Raw genomic sequence first — 20,253 nt, forward strand, 5'->3', positions numbered from 1 at the left:
AATACAATGTTAATAACAAAAATGGTTTGGCATTTGGCAAAGTGTATGGTTGATAGAAATGTGTAACATACTTTTAACTTGTAAAGAACATTATGTAGTTATAAAATAATATTGTAAAACATATAAAATACTGCCAAGTGATACTCCGAGTGTATGGGAAATCTTTTTGGTTTGCTGAAGCAATTTCTCGGGCAGACATCTTTTATGGGGCCGCTGAAAGAGCTGCGGTGCATTATTTCGATTTTAATTCGCAGCATCCTCCATTCAAATATCGAATACACGGACTGGCTGCACCACTTTCCCGCCTCTTCCATTGGCAACCATTTTCCGCATTTTCCCCCAGCTTTCCCACTGTTTTCCGGCTTGCCGTTTGCTCCGCCATTCATTCGTTTGCTGTAATCAATTGCATGCGGCTATTTTTGGCTAAAAGCGAATGGCAAGGGACGCTGCACTGTCGCGTATTCGAGCAACGCAGCGCCACCTACCGGGGCACCACCTAAATGCAGCGCCACCCACCGGAATACCGCCCACTGGGAGCACTGAAAGAAATTTATAGCATTTTAAGCCCGAAATTACAACAATCTATATATATATATATATATATAGCTATATTTTTAGTTATATTCTTCCATTTTCTATTAAGTTTAATAATTAATTAAATTAATAAATTAATTTAAATAAAAAATAAAAAAACTAACTATAAAAAAAGTGACTTGTATTTTATTGCTTTGGTTATTTAATTGTAATACTACCAAAAATAATAGCATTTATCATATCAACTAAAATTACTTAATATTTGTTATAATTATAAATTGAATCGCAATATAAATACATATTTTTTTTTTAATTTTCAGTGACCAACATTTTCTTCCGTGTCGAGAAACCAACCGCCGTGCGAACCTTCGATGAAACATTCAGCGCTGCAAATTGCAATAAGCCGGAACGAACCGAAAGAACGCTCGATGGAGTGGAGGAAGGAGCCAGGTGAGCGGGGAATCCCCGCCAGAATCCAGGGCCCAGAGTCCAGAATGCAATGCATCCCACCTGATGGCAGGTGAGTGTGCGAATGCCTGTTTGGCCACCGCCACCTGCAATGCCAGCGTCCACGGGAAGAGGATTCTATTGTGCGAGTTGATCAGTTGATTAAAAGTGGAAATGAAAAACACGGTTGTAAATATGTATAATATTAAACAATGTTTTATATAAAATACAAGAAATTTCTTAAATACATAATACTTAATTAAAAAAAATTGTGGTGAATTTAAAAATATTTTTTATAAAGGTAAATGTATACTGCTTGCATTTTAAACTGAAAGCTTGTTTTTTCCTTTTAATTTCTTTTTTTTGAGCATTCAGGGCAACCCTTCTCAATTTTCCTTCACTGACAAAATATGGAATATTAAGAATAAATAGCTGCATTTTAAAATTAACGTATATTTGTATTTAATAATTTTATTTCCAACTTTTTAAATCGATTTGATGCTAGCAACATATGCTTAAAATATTATACTTTCTTCTTAAAAACAATAATGCCTTTTGAAATCGAAATAAAGAATTCTTAAGCTAAGTATTATTTTTAAGCAAAAGTCGTAACCTTTTTTTATCAGTGTGTCTTTTCCTTCAGTTGTTTTCAGCATTTTCGTGGGAGCCAAAGGATCTCCTTACTTTTTGATGCAACTTGCAGACTTTAACCCAGAAACTTTTCCCGATAGTGCCGCCAATTGATAAGGCAGTCCGACCCGACTTTTCCTCGACTTTTCCCGCACTTACCCACCCTTTTCCGAGCCGCAGACAAAGACAGACAGATGCAGGCAGCGTAGCGGAAGTCATAAACAATTTTTATGTTTTCACATTTCAAGTGAAATTCATTTCGCGTTTTTCTTTCCTCCTCCTCAGTTTTCCACCATCCTTTATTATTTTTTTTTTCCAGCATTGTTATGGCTGCTGCGCTTTATGGATTTCAATTTCTTATTCCTTCTTACATGACCGAAAATACCCACATATCTTTTGAAATATATAACTACAGCAGTGGTCAAAAGAGTAGTTGCCAAGTTTATTTAAATGTATTTTAGTTTGTTTTTTATTGTAAGTAGGGGGCTTTAAGGATTAACATTAACTTTTTAATTTTTTTGAAATCTAAAAATTTTTAAGTGCATTTTCCAAAAGACCTTTGCATATATTTAAAACATAGCTGTGCATGTGAAGAGAGTTCAGCGGAAAAATTGAATTTAATTGCGCGAACTGGGAAAAATCGGTGTCACCTGGTCGGCTAATGAAAGCGACTCATAAAAAAGGGAAACCGCGCAAAATGCAAAGCTCGCTGAATTCGCAGAAAAAATAAGAGCGCGGAGTAGTAGGTGGCCTTAAATTAACAATATACCACTTCCTCAGATGGCTCAGCAGCAAGTGGCAAGCACTTAAGGTTTCGAGGCATCGTTTTTTCCGCAGCCATCTCGGGGGCTTTTCCCCCGCAGCCTTCCCCGCCTTCCCACGCTTTTCCCCCCAGCCCAAATTGATGCCCGTAATGAGCTTAAATGGCTCATGACACATATAGCCCAACTAGAGGCTGCTGAAGTCGGGCTCAAGGTGCGAGAGACCCTTGAATTTGCCTACCAGTGTTTCTTCTCGTTTTCCCCCTTTTCCAGCATATATTTTCCATGAGTTTTCCCGCGCTTTTCCCCTTGCAATTTCCTTTTCTTGTTTATTTTTTGGCTCTGAATCAGCGAATATTTTTCCACTTCTGTTTTGAGCACCTGGAAACGGCGTTAATTTTTTAGAACATTTCTAAGCCGGCTAGGGCTAATGAACTGGCGGATGGGAAAATATGGAGAGCGGGAAAATCAGGGAAAACTAAAGGAAAACGTACAGCATAAGATACAGAAAAAAAACATATTCGAGGTGATTCTTGTATGATTAAAATATACTTGAAAAACTGAACCAGACATTTATTTATTAAAGGCACAATTTCGAAAATATTTTTCTATTTACTTTCCAAAAATCAGAAAAAGTTTTTAGCTAGAAAATGCCCTATCTTTTTCTTCTTATAAATTTTTGACCAACCAGAATTTTGATTCGTAATCCCCTTACTACTTCCATTTGATCTATTTTGATTTTATTCCCCCATCGACAACTGCAATTAATATTTTTTCCAGCCCAGCGGCCACACATTCACTAGCTGACTGCCGTGAAAGCCGCAACTGATTTCGACCAAAGAAAAAGCCAAAATAAATATAGAATGTAGGAAGGCGGAAAACCGAGGAAGACTCTTTTGTCAACCCGACAAGGATTCTCGTTGAAAATCCTGTGTAAGCAAATGAAAGTTGTTTGGTCATGATGTCTGCATTGCCTCCGAAGGGTGGGCCTCTGGGGGGTTGGGCGGGGGGAGGGTAAAGGGGTAGGAAAGGGGGTCAGGGGTGAAGAGGGGCTGTCTGCCCCCCCTCGACCACACACACACAAACCAGCACACTCAGATGGGGAAAGAAGTGCAACACGTTCTGCTCTAGCTCATTAAGTATGTGTCTTTGAGGCCGTACACTTAAGAAAAAACAATAACTATAAAAAAATAATTAAAAAAAAATTAAGTTCATTTTATTTTAGTTATGAGTGAATATCTTAAAAGCTAATTCTAAATTTTAAAAAAAATGAAAAAGTAAACTATTTTTTTAATTTCTATTTAGTTTATTTTTTTTAGTCTTAAAAAATAAGCCTGCACTTTGCAATTAATAATTTGTAATTATAATTATTATATTAAAATATTTAAAAATGTTAAAATAATTTCTTATAGGAATCTAATTTATTTTTTAAGTTTTTCTTTGCAGTGCCTGTGCGAATGAGTGTTGTCCTGCGCCAAGTGCGACAATTTAAAACATAATGCAAACTAAATGAAAATGCGGCAACCACTAAGACCAAGGAGCGAGGACAAAAGAATTTTTAAATATCTCGAGCCCCCGACGAACCGGAGACGGGCTGATGACCAGGATGCAGGATGCAGGACGCAGGATTTGGGACTCAGGATGCTGGATCCAGGGGCTCTGTGGTCAAGGGGTCGAAGCTAACTAAGCATGCCACGCCGCTGCCCCGCCACCGCCTCGCACACACACACACCCTCCTCTGTCTTCACTTTTCATTCTTTATTCCCCGGACTTTACTCGTTTCTTTCGCTTTTTTTGTTGGCTTGCGAAACGGCAAACGGAAATGAACTCTTTAGTAAAGTGTTTACAAGCAAGCTGGTGAAAGGCGGGTGGGCAGAGGGGAAAATTAGGGAAAACAGGGGGTAAGGGGATAAGGGGTGGGAAAACCAGAGGGAGTGCACTGCATTTGTGCAGTTAAATTAATGAAATGCGACAAGAAGACAAGCCCAAAAAGAATGGGGGAGACCAAGTGATAAGTGATTTTTCAATGTGACCATGCCAACAACTTACTGGTAATGAATGCACTGCAGCTTTGGTCACACCTCGATTAGCTATCTCCTGTACTCTCAGCTGCCACTTGTGTATTTAATTAATTTTCTGCCTTAAAGAAGTAAAGGGGGAGAATCGCATCAGTCGAACTAAAACACGCAGTCGATCCATGCAAATCCATTTCGAAATGATGTAATTTTAGGGGCTTTCATGCGGGTAAGAGTCGTAAAAAGCGTCGACATGGTCGCCCCGATATCCATACTGTTAGTTTTTACGAACGCTTTCAGAGGAGCTCTTATCTGAAGGAGGGATTGCATTGGCCCCTCGATAGTTTTCCATTGGCAATGCAGCGGGTTATATTTTGCTTTTTTTCACCCCCCCTTTTTTTTTATTTTTTGAGCTGCCGAGGGGTGACCGTTTTTTGTCCGGTTATGTGTATTTTTATTTGAAAACAAATCAATTTAGTTAATGGCTAGCTTGGGCGGACGAGGAACTGCTGTGCGAGGGAGAAACGCTGGAGAAGGGGAAGAGCATGGATAGTAAATCAATGACAGTGGGCGCCGAAAGCCAAACAAAAATGGCGTCGCATTCAAAATGGGGCCATTGCAATGGCAGTCGCCTTTCATAGCCGCTCTCAGTTCTTTTCTGCGTGTTTCGTGTTTTTTATTTTTTCCTTTATTTCCTACACATTTTTGGAGCATTATGTGTATTTATATGCTGCACTGCAAGAATTTCAAAACTACCTGGAATTTTTTCTCAAAATATTAAGCACATAAAACACAAGTTTGGGAACCGTCTTAAAAGAAATATCCGGATCTGTTCTTTAAAAATATTTAGACTCTGATATTTAATAATAATTATATTTGAAATTATTCCCTGTGTCCCGTGACTATATAGAAGGCCCCACATAAAGATAAACAAATAGATATAGAAACGGATAAACTTGTTTGCGAGACACATAGACTGCCAGCTATATACGCAGTCGTACAAGCTTATATATATGGGGCTCTCTATCCGTTATTTATGCATGGCTATATTTTGCTTTTGACTCCATTATATATTATATTCGCATATAGATGGAGGTTCATCGATAGATATATATTTATCTCGCATGGTTTATGTGGGGCGACTGCTGTGTGCTCCTGCCATGTCTTTCGGTCTGTCTGTTTTTGTATTTTCAGCATAATGAATTCAATTTTAGTAAACTGTATTTATGCCAAACACACAGATACGCACGCACACACACACGCGCGCACACACACACGCGCGCGCACACACACACCACACACACAGAGCCACACACACGAGGGAAATGCAATGCAATTTCACTTGATATTTCTGGTTCCGTTTGCGTGTGAAAGGAAAACCCAACGAAATTTTCATAAGAAGCAGCCGGAGGAACGGCAGCGAGGGGTTAAGGTGGGGGCTAAGTCGTCTTTAAATGCATCTCGGGCTGTGCATTTATTCCGATATCATTCAGCCACCGAGGGGAACCAGCGCAGACTCAAAGAAAATAGCTGCAATCCAAGAGCAGTTGGTAGGAAAAACATGCGATCGCAAAAAAAAAACATCAAATGGGAAAAAACTGAGTACTCAGGTTGAAATATATAAGCCAAGAAAATGAATAAAAATATATAGATTTATATAAAATCGCACTAGGTAGACTTAAAAATATGCTGAAAAAGATAAATTCAAACTAAAAATTGCAGATAAAATTGTATTTAATTATAAGGCAATGCTCTTTAACAAAATAAACAACAAAATGCAATAAACTCATTTGCACAAATGTAATATTTTAAATCAGATAGCCAGCCTTAACCCATGATGAACTGTGTGAACTTGAGCAGCCCCCGTGATCCCGGCCATAATAGTAACTCATGCGGATATTAATATGATTTCATTCCACTCATTTAACGGCACTCCCCCCCAGGAAGTTCCGCCCCCGGCGCCACTGCATTTTCCCTTTTTCCGTTCCAATTTTCATTCATTTTCAGGATCTGCTGCTCAAATTGTTTGCTAAGCGTTTTTCCTCGGAAGCTCTTCGAGTGCTTAACGTTACCCGGCAATTGCTGTGGCCCCCCCTTTCCTCTTTTTCCAGCTACCTCCCTGCGCCGCTCCTCTAATGCAGTTCGCCGCTACACATGCCGGAGTTAGTAAATTCTCAGCTGGATTTCAAACATATGCAGACATGGGCGACAGGGGGTTAAGCGCCGGGGACAGCGAACAACTTAACCCTCCCGGGCTATAAAACTTAATATGTTTTGTATTTAAATTTATGAAAAAGCAAGCGGTAACAATGGAAGTGCAAGTCCTGCGAAAGACGGCGGGAAATTAGGGGAAAAAATGGTGGGGGGGGGGGTGGTCGGAAAATGTCGGAAAATGGGAAATGGCTGAGGGGCGGGGGGGCCTAAAGAGAATGGCTAAGTGAGGCAGCAGGAATAATGGCTGCTTAAGCCGCCAACATGCGCATAATTGTCGCCAGCGTCATGTACCTTCCTGCCCCTCTTCCGCCCCCTTTGGCACCCCTTCCCCGCCCCTGGCTAAGACCGCCCAGGAAACTGCTCTTGGTCAGCCTTGGTCAACAGTGGAGCGAAATTTATTTGCAAATTTAAAGTTTTTCTTAAAATATTTTATGGGCCTTATGGAAAATTTTAAAAAAATCATCAAGGCTTCGTGCATTTATTAGGAAAGCTTTTCATATTTATATCAATTTATTTTTTTAAATTACATTTCTATTTTAAAAATATTTAATGCCATATATTAAATTACCAAACTTTCCTCTGATTTCAACCAATTGCTGTTACTATTTATAAACAATTTTTTTTTATAAACAAATAACTTCCTTTAAAAAATGTGTTTATTTCCAAGAGCATGCTTTTAGTATTCCATTTACCTCATTGAAATAATAACCATATTAATTCCATGAAAGAACTGCATTAAACGTGCAAAGCCTGTACATTTTAAATCGAAGTAAATGTCAGTGGGCCTTCTCGTGACAGCACTTTCTGTGTGCGTTAATAATGCGGGCAAATTTAAATAGGGAATAATTTAAATTGCATAACAATTATTTCCGTTCGCAGTTCCTGCCATCCGTTGACCACCGTGCTTAACGCTGAATTACGCTTCGGGCCGCCGGGCAACGGGGCGTATGCGTAATAATAATTACGCGACGCGTTGCCGCCGAAGCAGTAATATTTATGAAAGGCTTTAAATTGTCCTTGTCGGTTGTACAACATATATTTTAATACATTTATATCAACACAGAGGGAAAATGCAGCGCAAAACGAAAGAGATTTTAAAGCTAAACCAAAAGGTTTTTCAATGGAAAGATGGCGAAGAAATTTTATTAGAAACATTTAAGTGGGCTTAAATGTGCGTTGGTTTTCAGTTTTAAGTAAATAGCTTTATAAACTATATATAATAATTTAATCCATGGGAAATTCTAAGATTATTTTAAAAAATTTTATTTTTACATAGTAATAATAATCAAACAATATGTAATAAAAATGAATACACTTCCTAATGTATTCTATTAAAAAATTACTTTTCACACTAAAAACTTTCAAATATTAAGAACATTTTCCCACATACTAGATATTATTCCAGGTGTACTTTATCCATAAGTACGTGCACATTTGCTACGTTTTGGTTCTTTGTGGTGTTATAATAAGAATGCGGTTTATCACCTGGCCGAAAGGCGAAAGTGGGCGTGGCACTGGGCTGACAGCGATTGCTAATGCAAATTACGCATACGCACGGCGGTGCGGCCAGGGGCTGGGGGCCAGGGGGATGCCAATAAAAAATATGGCCTCAACAGGATTAATACATTATTTCCGCCCCGACTCCCCAGGATCCCGAGGAGCACATGTGCCGTGTGGCAGGGCGTGGAGAGTGCTGTGGAGTTGCCGTAGCTGTTGCTTTGCGCTTTTATGATTATTGTAGTGGCATCGTCGTCGTCGCAGTCGTCGTCGTCCTTGTTCGCAGGACCTCTGGCACTTATGCCCGTGTTTTTCGGCCCTCCTTCTCTCCAGTGCCCTTCAAGTGCACTCTGCTGTTTCATTCCAACTATATTTGTTCGCCATATTTGTATACAAATTCCTTTTCCGCTCCCCTCCCCCTTTTTTTTTGCGCACTCTGCCGCCGGGGGCTTCTATTTTCCATAAAGGATATACTCGCCGCCCAGCTGCCTGTGTGTCCGGCCTTCCATCACGCACTCCACAGGATCAAGTGCTGGAAAAGTGCATATTAATTTGATGTTTTTGTCATCTGAAGGAGCTGCAGGGCTCGAGGGCATTGTTACATTGAATGGGCAGGACTTTGGGATAACCAAAGCAGTTCCCTGGAAATTTGCTATAGTTTTGTGAAAGCTTTAATATTTTAATCGATGATGGGTATTTAATCTTATTTAGCAAATAGGTTGCTATAAAAGTAATGAATGAGAGTCAAAATACCCGATTTTTTTAAGTCCTTATTTAAATTTAATCAACCAATTCCCTAATATTTCGGTACGTTTTCAAAATATTTATTTAGTATATTTAGTATTACCATAAAATAAAAATTATTATTTAGTATATTTATTATTCGGTATATTTAGTATTGACCATTTTTTCGCATATAACATTATACATTTACAAAAAAGGGAGTAATCTTTAAATCTTAAAGATCTTTTCGGTTTTCTTTAAAGCCCTATTTCCTTTCATATACTTCACCATATTCAATATTAAGGTACAAACAAATTACTAAATACTAAATCCCCAGAAAGCTTTAAAAATACCATCAATCATATTTAAGCCTTCATTCCCACTACATTAAATATGCAGCCTTAATTCAGTACCTTAAGACTTTCGTTAACACATCTGTGAGCACATTCTCCAAATGCAAATTACCATAAATTGAATGCACGCCAACTGCAAGACCACTTGCTGACATTACATAATTAATTTGCGACTTCTTGCCATTATGGCTGGCCAGAAGTTTCTTATCCTCGTTCAGCTAATTGTTGGCTTATTTATTTAAATAAAAAAAAAGAAAGAAAAAGCTAAATAGAAAACGCAACGAAAATGAAACCAAAAACGCCGGCTGGAGCGACAAAAGAAATTAAATGGAAATTTTTTCGTGACCATTCTCCCTCACACTTTCGGGCTTTCCCCAGCCATCTCTCTGTCTATTCATTCACTTGGCCTTTATAATAAAACAATAAACTGTAACAATAGCAATTAAAAATCGCTGAGAGCGGATGTCCTGATAAGGACCCTGAAGCTCGCTTCATTTGGATCGTCCTTGGCGTCGTGGTCCATTGTATAATTATGCATTATGCCAGCGATTGTGAGAAGCCAGCAGTTAGCATTTTGTGTTCTGCGTATTTCCAGCCCCGGCATCCTTCCCAACCACTTTCCTTGGCCAAATTGCATTGCCGGCCATCAAGGGGCGACATTGACGAGCGGCCAAAGGACGAGTGCGACATCATCATCTATTGTCCTGCCCGAAAAACAGAATGCAAAGTAACTTTGAGGCGGGCTAACTGCGTTTTCGAGTCACCTGCCCCGGCATCTCAGCCCGGAAAGAGGAAAAGAGGCCAAGAGTTAGGTCGGATAACAAAGAAAGTTCAACGCAAGAGGGAAAAAAGTTTCACTTATCTTAAATAAATATATATTTTAGGGGTTTGACCTAAGTCTACTTCTTCTTATGCGTATTTTTGAAGTGAAGTCCGTTTTAAGCTTACATATGACTTAAGTAAAGGTTGGAATTTATCTTTGTACACAATAATATCACCATTTAAAATCTAATCTAATTCCAGTTAATGTCTGCTTTCGAGTAATTAAAAGTTAAATTATTTACTAGGCTGGCTGGTAATGAAGCAAGCAATTTGAAAACAATGTTCGATTACCAAGACTAATTCCCCTCAAAGGCCTGGCAATCCTTCAATTAAATACTAATACGGCTCTCTCAAGAGGTATTTCGAATTTGGCACAGATATAGATACAGATACGGCTACATATCCACTGCAGCACTTGAGCTACTCAAAAAGTCCAAAGCACAATTTGCTGCCATAAATCAAAATAGCTGGCCCTTTGGGATGGGACAGGATGGATCGGATGGAAAACCTGGCACATATGTAAATAAGCTGGCTAAGAGGATGGCCACCGCATTCGCAGTGCAGTCAATAAAATCAAGGCAATCGTGCTGCAGTGTCCCCCACCGTCTGTCTATCCGCCCAGACAGGCATTTGTTTATAATAATGCCCAGCAGTGTGTTAAACAATTACATTAGCCGGGGCTGACGGTGGCCCAACTTGCCAACTTGGTACGGCATCGGCATCGGCATCGGCATCGGCATTGGCATCGGCAATATGGCAATCTAATTGACAGTTATGAAGATTGTCAAACATACAATTATAACACTCCAACTATCAATGCCAAACATCGATTTGCCATCTCATTCGGGGTCCGGACCAAAATGCATTTGTTAAATTATTCAGTCAAGTGCGTAGGATAGCAGCAGTCAGGTTGAGTAGGATGTAGGGGTTATCCCAAGTGGAGCAGGACCCGCATTTACATACTACCCACAAAGACAGCCCATCTTTCGGTAGAGTATGGCATCCTGCCCACTGGCATTATTAACATGTTAATCCAAATGTAATGAGCGTAAGGATAACTCATTGTGATGCCTGTATATATATATCCATATATATATATATCTGAACGATGGGCATTCGATCGAACAAGCACACGCACACCCGACGTATGAATACTAAATGTATTCGATTGATTGTATGCTAATTTAATTGGGAGCCAGCAGGAAAAATTGCAAATAACTCAGCGTTTGTTCGAATGATGAATACATTTTGTTTCAGACCCAAAAGCGCAGCTACTTGGTTTCATTTAGGAGTATTTGTGGAGTTAATTCGAGGAAGGTTGGGGGTATTTAATTAGTCGAAGCTGCCATTTGCTCTTCTTTTGTGTTGATTAATTCTCAAAAATTCTTTTGATTTATATTGTTATAATCTTATTTCTTCGTATTATAAACAGTTATTTTGCGATTTACAGTTTGAATACTTCCAAAATAAATGCAGACGTAGCAAAGCCCCTCGGGGGAACAAAGCCCCAATCAATATAGAATTTGCTCACACATTTGCTGATAACTCAAAGCCTCAACGGCAAAACATTGTTAACAAGTCCCTGGCTAATCCCACAATTTACCATTGCAATACTCTCGCCTTAAAGTCTCCTTCATCCTTGACTCATGTAGCAATGTAGCCTCGGCTTGAGGATTTGCAGTGCAGTCAGTTGCTTCAAGACTTTTGATAAACAAATTGTTTTTGTTATTAAAACCGAGCAGCTTCGTTAGGTGACCAAGTCGCTCTAACTAATTCGTAGACAGATGGAATCCATATTAAGTAGCAGAAGCTGGCTGGCCGGTCAGTTTATCGAAATTCAGGGGAAATTCGGAGAGCAGACTTCCACATCAAATTGAATTAATGCGGTATATGTATCACGAAATCATAACACAGGGAATTGCGATATGGATTCGGATCTCTGGCCATTCAAGGAATTCGTGTCTGTGTTTTCCTTGGCCAGCCCCGAAAACCATTTCTCAGGCCTGTCAATCAGTAAATGTGTATGTGTTTACAGATGAAGTCAAAATAATAGTGAATTTGTGGGTTCATGGCTTATGTTTTGTAGATAACTAAGGAGCAATATACTATATAATATATTATTAATTTAAAAAATACTAAGCACTATAGGTAGGTGAAAATATAGACATCCTTGAAAGTAACAGTTGGTTGGGACTTTCATTTTGATCGTCAAAAACACATTATATTTTTCCACTCAAGGTATTAAAAAGTATGGAAAATGTGAAAGTATTATACCTAAAATTCAGACAAGTGGGTAATACATCTCAAATAGATGTCTTTCATTTTCCATTCCTGATTTATTAATTTAATTGACTTAGTATTTTTCTGATTAAGTTATCATTACGTTTGGGTCCTTGAAAATCGCGAAAGTAGTGCTATCGTCTCGGTGCGAGCTGTGTGTACTCGGGGAGTGCCTTCCATCAGGCTGGGGCTCATCAATGGCAGTACACTGGGCCAAGCCGAAGGACACCCCTGCTCCTTTTTGGCCGTTGTTCACACATCAAATTAGTTCAATTTGCGGCTGGCCCAAGTCGCTTTTAATGTGCGCCCAAGCATTTGTTTGTGCTCGCCTCAGCCTCCCCGTGTGCACATGTGTGTTGGCCATTGATTATTGGTCATATCGGTGGACAAACAAAGGGGGGCGACTCTAACTCTAACCGAAAAGCAATGCAAACATAATGAACTTGTCAACACACACAAAAACAAGTCGAACGATTTTCATTTGATTTGATTTTGATTGCGTTTTATATTAATGCCAAAAACACACATCACTTTCCCCTCCGCCCGCATACATGCTTTTTTCTTTGTTTTCGTTCTATTTTCGGGGTCACATTTTCGTTGCTCTACTGATTGGCAGCCGAAATAAAAGAGTTTTCCAAAAAAAAAAAAAGGGCTCTGGCGAGGGCGGCGGGCGTGGAAAGTGGAAAGTGGAAAAATCCCAGGGACGGGGTTAGAGAATATTTGGCATCGTTTCTGCATGCTGTAAAAAGTTATGAAAACCTTGTCATGGCATCCATCAGGCGAAACAATAACGAGTTCTACACCCAAACTGAGCCAGAAAAAGAACACTGCGAGCCGGGCTAAAAACTCTGACATTTTCATTTTTTGTTTAAGCGAATTTTGAATACCCAGCTGACTTGATTGATTGGCGGCGAAAAAACGGGGGGAAAATTTATGTGGAATATCAGGAAATTGTTGGCCAGCATTTCTATTAATTGATTGTAATCAAGTAGATAAATTCACATTTACAAAAAAATATATATGGTAAGTAATGGCCTTAACTGGATCAATTTCTCTCACAACAACAACTAAGAGCTTCATTTTTAATTTTAATACTTAAGGAAAAGTGCAATTGCTTAGAAGTAATTCTTGGTTAAGCAAAGTTATTTATTTGTTAAGGTAAATATTATAGAAATAAATTCCTTGGAACTGATTTACAAAATATAAGTTAAATGATTTTTAAATGAATTTTTGTTAGCAATTTAAAATATCTACTTCATTTAATTTCTATTTTTTAAGTGATTGACAGTGAATAAAAAATTAATTACCCAAGTTTTGTCTTCCAAATGAAAGTAATGGTAATTTACAAAATTTATTAACTAATGCTAGATTATTTTTTGTTTAACAAATATTAATAAAAAGCTTGTGATATAAGAGAAGCACTTTCCAGAAAACGATTGGTGAAATGAAAACTGTTTGGAAATTAACCATGCCAAATCGAAACACTTGGTGCCTGAAAAATGCGGGCACCAAAATGTGCATTTCCAGCCCCACTCACACACGCACACACCGCAATCGCACACACTCACACTCGCACACATGCCAGCCAAAACACACCCACACTCAGCCACAATGGAAAGCTGCCCGCATGTGTCGACATATTTCGCTTTGCTTTAGCTATTTACTCAAATTTCATGCAGAAACAACAATGAGATGTGGGCGGGTCGGGCCGAGGGGGTGAAAAATGCGGGGGGGAAAGCTGGGGAAAATCGGGGAAAAGAGTAGGAGGTGGTGATAGAGATACAGGACCAGACAAGGACATGCCCAGAGCCAATGAACCAAATTAGAAATCAAAAGCAATGGGAAGCTGCATGATCTCGAGGAGAGGAAAAAAGATGACGATGATGGACATGTGTGGGTGATGGAGGAGAAAGTGGGGGGTGGAGGAGGAGGAGGAGGAGGAGGAGGAGCACAAGGCGCCAAGGACGAAGGACACTGGACATTGCACACACAGAAATGTCAGTGACCTGGAAGAAATATAAAATAAATCGAAAGCAGATTGCAAAAATCAAAGTCAACAGCAATCAACGCCATCGACAGCAGCAGCAACAACAACAGCAGGCTGCCTCGCAGGAAGCTCAAGACAACGAACGGAAGTGAAAGGGAAGTGGAAAGGAAGTGGAAGTGGGAGTGGGAGAAAGGCGCACATACACACACAGCCAACGGCGCGCGTGTGTGTGCGTGTGTGCCCATCAGGCCGATGATGATGACGCAGTTAAGCAGATAGAAAGATACGAAAGATAAATAGATACTTTGATAGATAGATGATGGACGCGGACAGTTGGCCGCATCCAGGAACGGCGGATGGCCAGCAAGACGTTGGCCCGGCTCGAGGAAATCGGTTTCGGTTCGATAAACGTGTGTAATCGCACCTGTCACGGGGATATCTGGAATGCTTCGGATGGCAAGATGGGGCGAGCCCACGTACTTGAAGATACAGTTCACTAGTAGATATTTTTCGAATTTTTTGACAAAAATTTGAATAAAGTATTTTAACATTTTTAACATACATCTGAGTCCCATTTTTCGCCCTAAATATTCAGATTTTTGGCAGCCAAATGAAAAATAGTAGTCAGAATTATGAATGCCATACCTCGTTGAGCTCGTTGTTTGATTTCCAATCGATTGGCATTCAAACCTGAAAATTTTTAAATTTTCACATTTTTTGCAAAAAAAATTATGAATTAAAAAAATGCGAAAATGGGTCAAAAAATTAATGTTCCTCGAAGTTATGGGGATCGTTAGCACATTAAGCTAGCTGCTCTTTTTGCTGTAGGCCTTGATTTGGCTGAACTACGATTAAAAAACCGGGAAGAAAAATCGAATTTTTGGCTAAAATCTGAATCCCATTTTTAGCCCTAAATACATTAAATACATTTATATAATATAATGTAATTTTTGAATTTAAAAATGATTTACAAAAAGAAATATAATTTGTATTAAAATGTGAATAATAAATTAATCAAAGCATTAAATTTTATTAAAAAATCTAAATATAGTCTATGCTATACTCCAAATTATTAAATTCCTATAAATACCTCCCAGGGAATATTCCATTGGTCTGTATAACTAGATTACTAATTTCTTCGCCTCCAAGCCACCTTTACCCAATTTCCTTTTGCTTGCCAAGTATTTATTAGTGTCCAAAGGCCGGAGCCAGCCACTGGGCTCATCTGGCTTAATCATAATTGGTTATGATTATGATTTTTTAAGTGGCCAGCGGAAGGAGCCTGCCGGGGGCTGCCTTGAAGGATGTTTTCCATATCCATTTTCATCCGCCCCTCCCCCCTTCTTTTTTGCTTTATATATAGCTGCCTCCCTGTCCCACTGGCGGCACCGGGCATGTCTGTCTCTGTCGGCGCCTTTGGCTCACCATGTTTTCCTGATTAACTCAACTGGCATCTCATCAACGCTCGACGTGGCCAACAAACACACACACTCGCCCGTGCTGTGCAGCACAGGCCACAAGCTTACAGCAACCAAACAGCTGCAGTGGCAGCGGCAGCGGCAACAACAAGGACAACAACTGGAACAACAACCAGAACAACAACTAGAACAACAACCAGAACAACAACAACAGCGGCGGCAGCAGCTACAACACTTGCAACAACAAGGACCTGGGAAAACAGGAGCATAGCTTAGCTTTGGGCTGCTGTTGGCATACTTAAAGTTCATAAAAAAGTCAAATTAATTCAAATTGCAATGCACACACACACACACATGCACGGGCACACACACACTGGCACACTCACGCACACTGAGGTACTTAACGCAGTACTCAGCACCAGGCAACGCTCGCAGTTGTTGTTGTCGCTTAACTTATTTCATTAGCTCCTAAATGTATGCAATTTGACATTTTTTTAATTTAACTTTCTCTTTCCCCACACACACACACTGAGGCACCTGTGCCTGTATTGCACACACACACACACTCGTGCACACCCCTACAAGGCCAAAAGCAAAACTTGTTGGCTGCCCTAATGGCCAACAGAGATTATTCACATTGTGCCAGATTACGTATACGCCGCATTCGCCGACGTTGCGTATACGCAATAAAACTAAGCAGGTCCACAAAAATGGCATGGCAAAAAGGAGCGTTTTTTAAATTCTTTTTTCGAAACTTTTCACAAGTTTTACGAACTGTCTTTTATGCTTCAGGTGGGTTTATTGGAATTTCTGCTCAGCGCCAACGGAGATTTTTCATTAAGTTTCCCTCGAAAATGCTAGCAAATGCCGAAAATTAATGCCTTCACTAACTCATTAAGTAGCTTAAATTAATTAATTGGAATTATTACATTTATTTTACATTTATTTATTTCGATTTAGTGCTGAGTTCTCTTGGATTAAATATAAAAGCCAAAATTAAGCAACCTTTTGAGTAAGTGATTTTAAATTTAAATGAAAAGTTGGATGTACAAATTTTAAAATATTATTTATACATTATTGTTCACTAAAATATGTATATGCTTAGATAATATTTAATATTTATTTTTATTTGAAATGAGTAAAAAATGTAAAGGAACATTGAACACCATTTTTAAAACTCGTTTTCAAAAAATATATATATTTATTTGTAATTTAGAATTAATGATTTGCCATATTTATTTTACTATTATTTATTGCCATATTCATATTTTTAACTTATAAAAATGTCTGTATTTTATCCTATTTATTACTTTCATCAAAAGCCAGAGAATTTTAATATATTTAAAAATATTTAGGAAACATTTATTTCCTCCAATGACAGTAAATAAATCCTTATTTTTGGGTAGAGTCGTTATAAAAATCAGAGTATTAAAAAATTCACTGAGCGTCCTCTTCCTAGATTTCTCAAAATCCACCCTTCAGCGCAATCCACTCTTGAGGTGCACGTGCTGCGTCGCCCATAAGTATGCTATATAATTTCTTCATTTTTATAGTGCATCTGTCTCGCAGGCTTTGCGAGGACCTCCCCTCGCCGGTTTTCCGCTGACAATGCATATGCATTGTTTTCTCTAAGGAAAAGAGGGGAGAATTTCGAATGTGGAGGGTCGCCCACTTTACGATCCGAGTACCCCAGCATGCTGATGATGAGGAGAGCGATAAGGATAAGGATGAGGCTGGGGATGATGATGTCGCGGAGCAGGAGCTCGGGACTCTGGGGTAGGCTGGCTGAGATCTGTCATTTCGATTTCAATTTGCACTTTAATTTGCATTCCCTGCGCAGATTTGCTTTCACTTTTATTTCATTATACACGACAGCCAACCCATCTTGGCAGGCCATCCCGCACTTTTGCTTTTAGTTCTCACTCATTTTTGATACGCGCAATTGCAGTTGAAAACTCCTGGACTTGATTGACATGCCATAATGCGGAAAATCGCTAAAATAACTGGCAGAATGATTAAGGAAAAAATGAAAGATTACATTTAACGACAGGTAATAAAACTAAGTGTGGTATTTTCTCTTTTAAATAAGTTAGCATTTTCCAAAACGTAATAAACTAAGTAACCTGCCTGATATACTTTAATTACGGCCCACCTTAAAGTCCTTTTAATGCAAATGTTTAAGTACCCCAGAGAGTGCATCCTTTGAAACTACCATTACTGCCGCAAAAACCTGGTTTACTCCGCATGAAAATTCCTCGGTAGTAATGGGCCAACCTATCAAAACCAGAGATTCCTTGGCCTGTCCATCAAAGACATTCAGACATCCGGCTGGCCAGATGGCCACCCACCGGGCACCACCCCAGTTGCCATCTGTCTTCCACCTGTAGAAACTGTCAGCAGGGGCGGAGGGAAAAGTAAAAAAAAAAAATAAGAAGAAGCCAAGTGACAGAAACACGCACACGCCCACACACTGGGAGGGTCATTCGGTTCCAGGGATTGCCATAAACCAGTCAGTTAATCTGGTCATCTTACTCCGTCAGCCGCCTGCAGCACCCCTTGGCCCATCCCCCGTCCCCATTTAATCTCCATGTGTTTGCAACTACTCTATTAGCCGCATTTTAATTCAGTTACTTAAGTTTAGTGTGAACACAACAATTTCATACTTGACGTGGTAGGGAGGCTGCATGCGTCCGTATGCAGATACATCCAAGGGACATTGATGCCAGACGTGGCTTTACAGAAACTTTGGATATTTAGTTATGGAACTTGGAGGTGACATGTGTAAATTGTAAATATTAAAATATAAATTAAAAACCAAGAAAAATAACGTAATAACGTAAAGACATTTATTTGTATAATATTTTTTCACATCCATTAAAGGGAACATTTCCATTTTCATCCCAAATTAATTTTAAATAACTTTTAAATATGTCCAAAAGTATGCAGCAAAAAAAAGAAGGCCACCTCTAGGAAAAAATATACACCTCTTTCGCACTGCATTTATTTTGTTGCCTACTCTTGGGCACATTGTAAGGTGTTTTTAAAACCATTGAAAGATATCTTCTGTTTTTAGAAAGAAAGAAATCTTCTTCAATAAAATAAATAAAATATATGCCCAGCACCAGCCACATTCGCAGCACTGCTGGGCGAAGGGAAAGGCCAGAATCTTGTGCAGCAATTTTGAAAATTTTCATTTTATTGCAGTGCCCCGATCCCCCGCCCCCCATCAGATGTCAGACTTCAGACTTCAGTCTGCCGCATTGACCTCACATTGTTTGCCGGAACGGTGGCCTGTCGGAGCCCACCGCACCACCCACTCGAGCCACCTGCGGTCAAAGGTAAAAAGTTTTGTCAAATTAAAAATGTTTACTGCTCCTCGCAGTTTGGCAAAGAGTTCGGATGGCTGGCTTGGATTGCAGCTTGCTCGGGCGGCAAAAACATCTTAAATTAGATACATTTTATCGCTACACATGGACCGGAGAGAAGAAAGTTTTGAGTGATATTTATTGCATGACACTTGATGCAGCAGCTTAGCCTTAACCCCAAAAACCCCCGACACCCACAACACTTAACCCACCAGCGCCAGCACCAGCCCCAGCCCGCATTTCCCCTCACCAGAAAAAGGAACTCGAATCCTTTTTCCGGTCGCTCTTGTGTATGTGTGGATGACATGTCAACAAGCATTTAATTTGATTCTAAATCTTTTCCTCGGCGAAAAGGACTTTACTTGAGATTCTCAACGCATTTCGGTTGGTGTGAAGTAGACCGAAGGATAACTTTAATCGCCAACTTAAATTCAAGATAATAGAATGGCCATGGATTTGCAGTTGAGTTAATAAAGTCGGCTTTTGCAGCTGAGAATATTTATCTCTGGCTTTTCACTTCTTTCTTTTTCCGTTCGAGTGTGCTGTATTTAAACTGGGGAAAGTACAGAATAAAACACACTTGAAGCTGATGGGCAGCAAACTTTACAATTGAAATGGCCCTTTTTCTATAATTTTATTATCCCTTAATACTGTTAACTTATTTCTTATGTTCTTATAATCCATAGATTTATTCTTGATCCTTGCCTTAGGGTTATTTAACAATAATATTGTATTATTTTTATTTATTTGCTTTTATTATTAATTTTAAATATTTGCTTAGCTTTAATTAACATTGATTTGTTTTTATTTAATCTGGATTATTTCTACCTATTTTGCTGCTGTCTTTAACCAAAGATACTGCAAAAAAAATACAGATAGAAGGAGAAGGGAGATGGAGCCGGAGAAAGAGACAGCGACAGAGATGGCGAAAGAACGGAAAACAGGAAAGGAAACTTTCTGTCGCCATTGTTGGTAAAAGTTTTGCAATCGCCAGTGCCTCATAAACTTTATGCATATGCACTGATGGCCGGGGGAGCCAGGGAGAGGGTTTACACTGGGAAAAAAGTCGTTTACGCCATGATTCTATCCCTAAATATATTTATTTTTAAAGCAGTAAGCCAGAAATATTTTGTAAAATATGTATCAAGCAATATCATAAAGCTCCAAAAATAGGTTTTTGTTATTATTAAGGTAATCTTTAAAATGA

General features: G+C 39.2%; 1 long non-coding RNA gene across 1 annotated transcript in view; it reads right to left on the reverse strand.

The window, feature by feature from the left end:
* Nucleotides 1–860: 860 nt before the first annotated feature.
* Nucleotides 861–20,253, reverse strand: part of LOC127010732 (uncharacterized) — a 52,072-nt gene continuing 32,679 nt past the window's right edge. The window contains exon 4 of the long non-coding RNA XR_007763514.1: nt 861–1,119. This is a non-coding gene — a long non-coding RNA (uncharacterized LOC127010732). The remainder of the gene's footprint in view (nt 1,120–20,253) is intronic.

This window comes from Drosophila biarmipes, chromosome X, assembly GCF_025231255.1.
Source record: "Drosophila biarmipes strain raj3 chromosome X, RU_DBia_V1.1, whole genome shotgun sequence".
NCBI lineage: Eukaryota > Metazoa > Arthropoda > Insecta > Diptera > Drosophilidae > Drosophila > Drosophila biarmipes.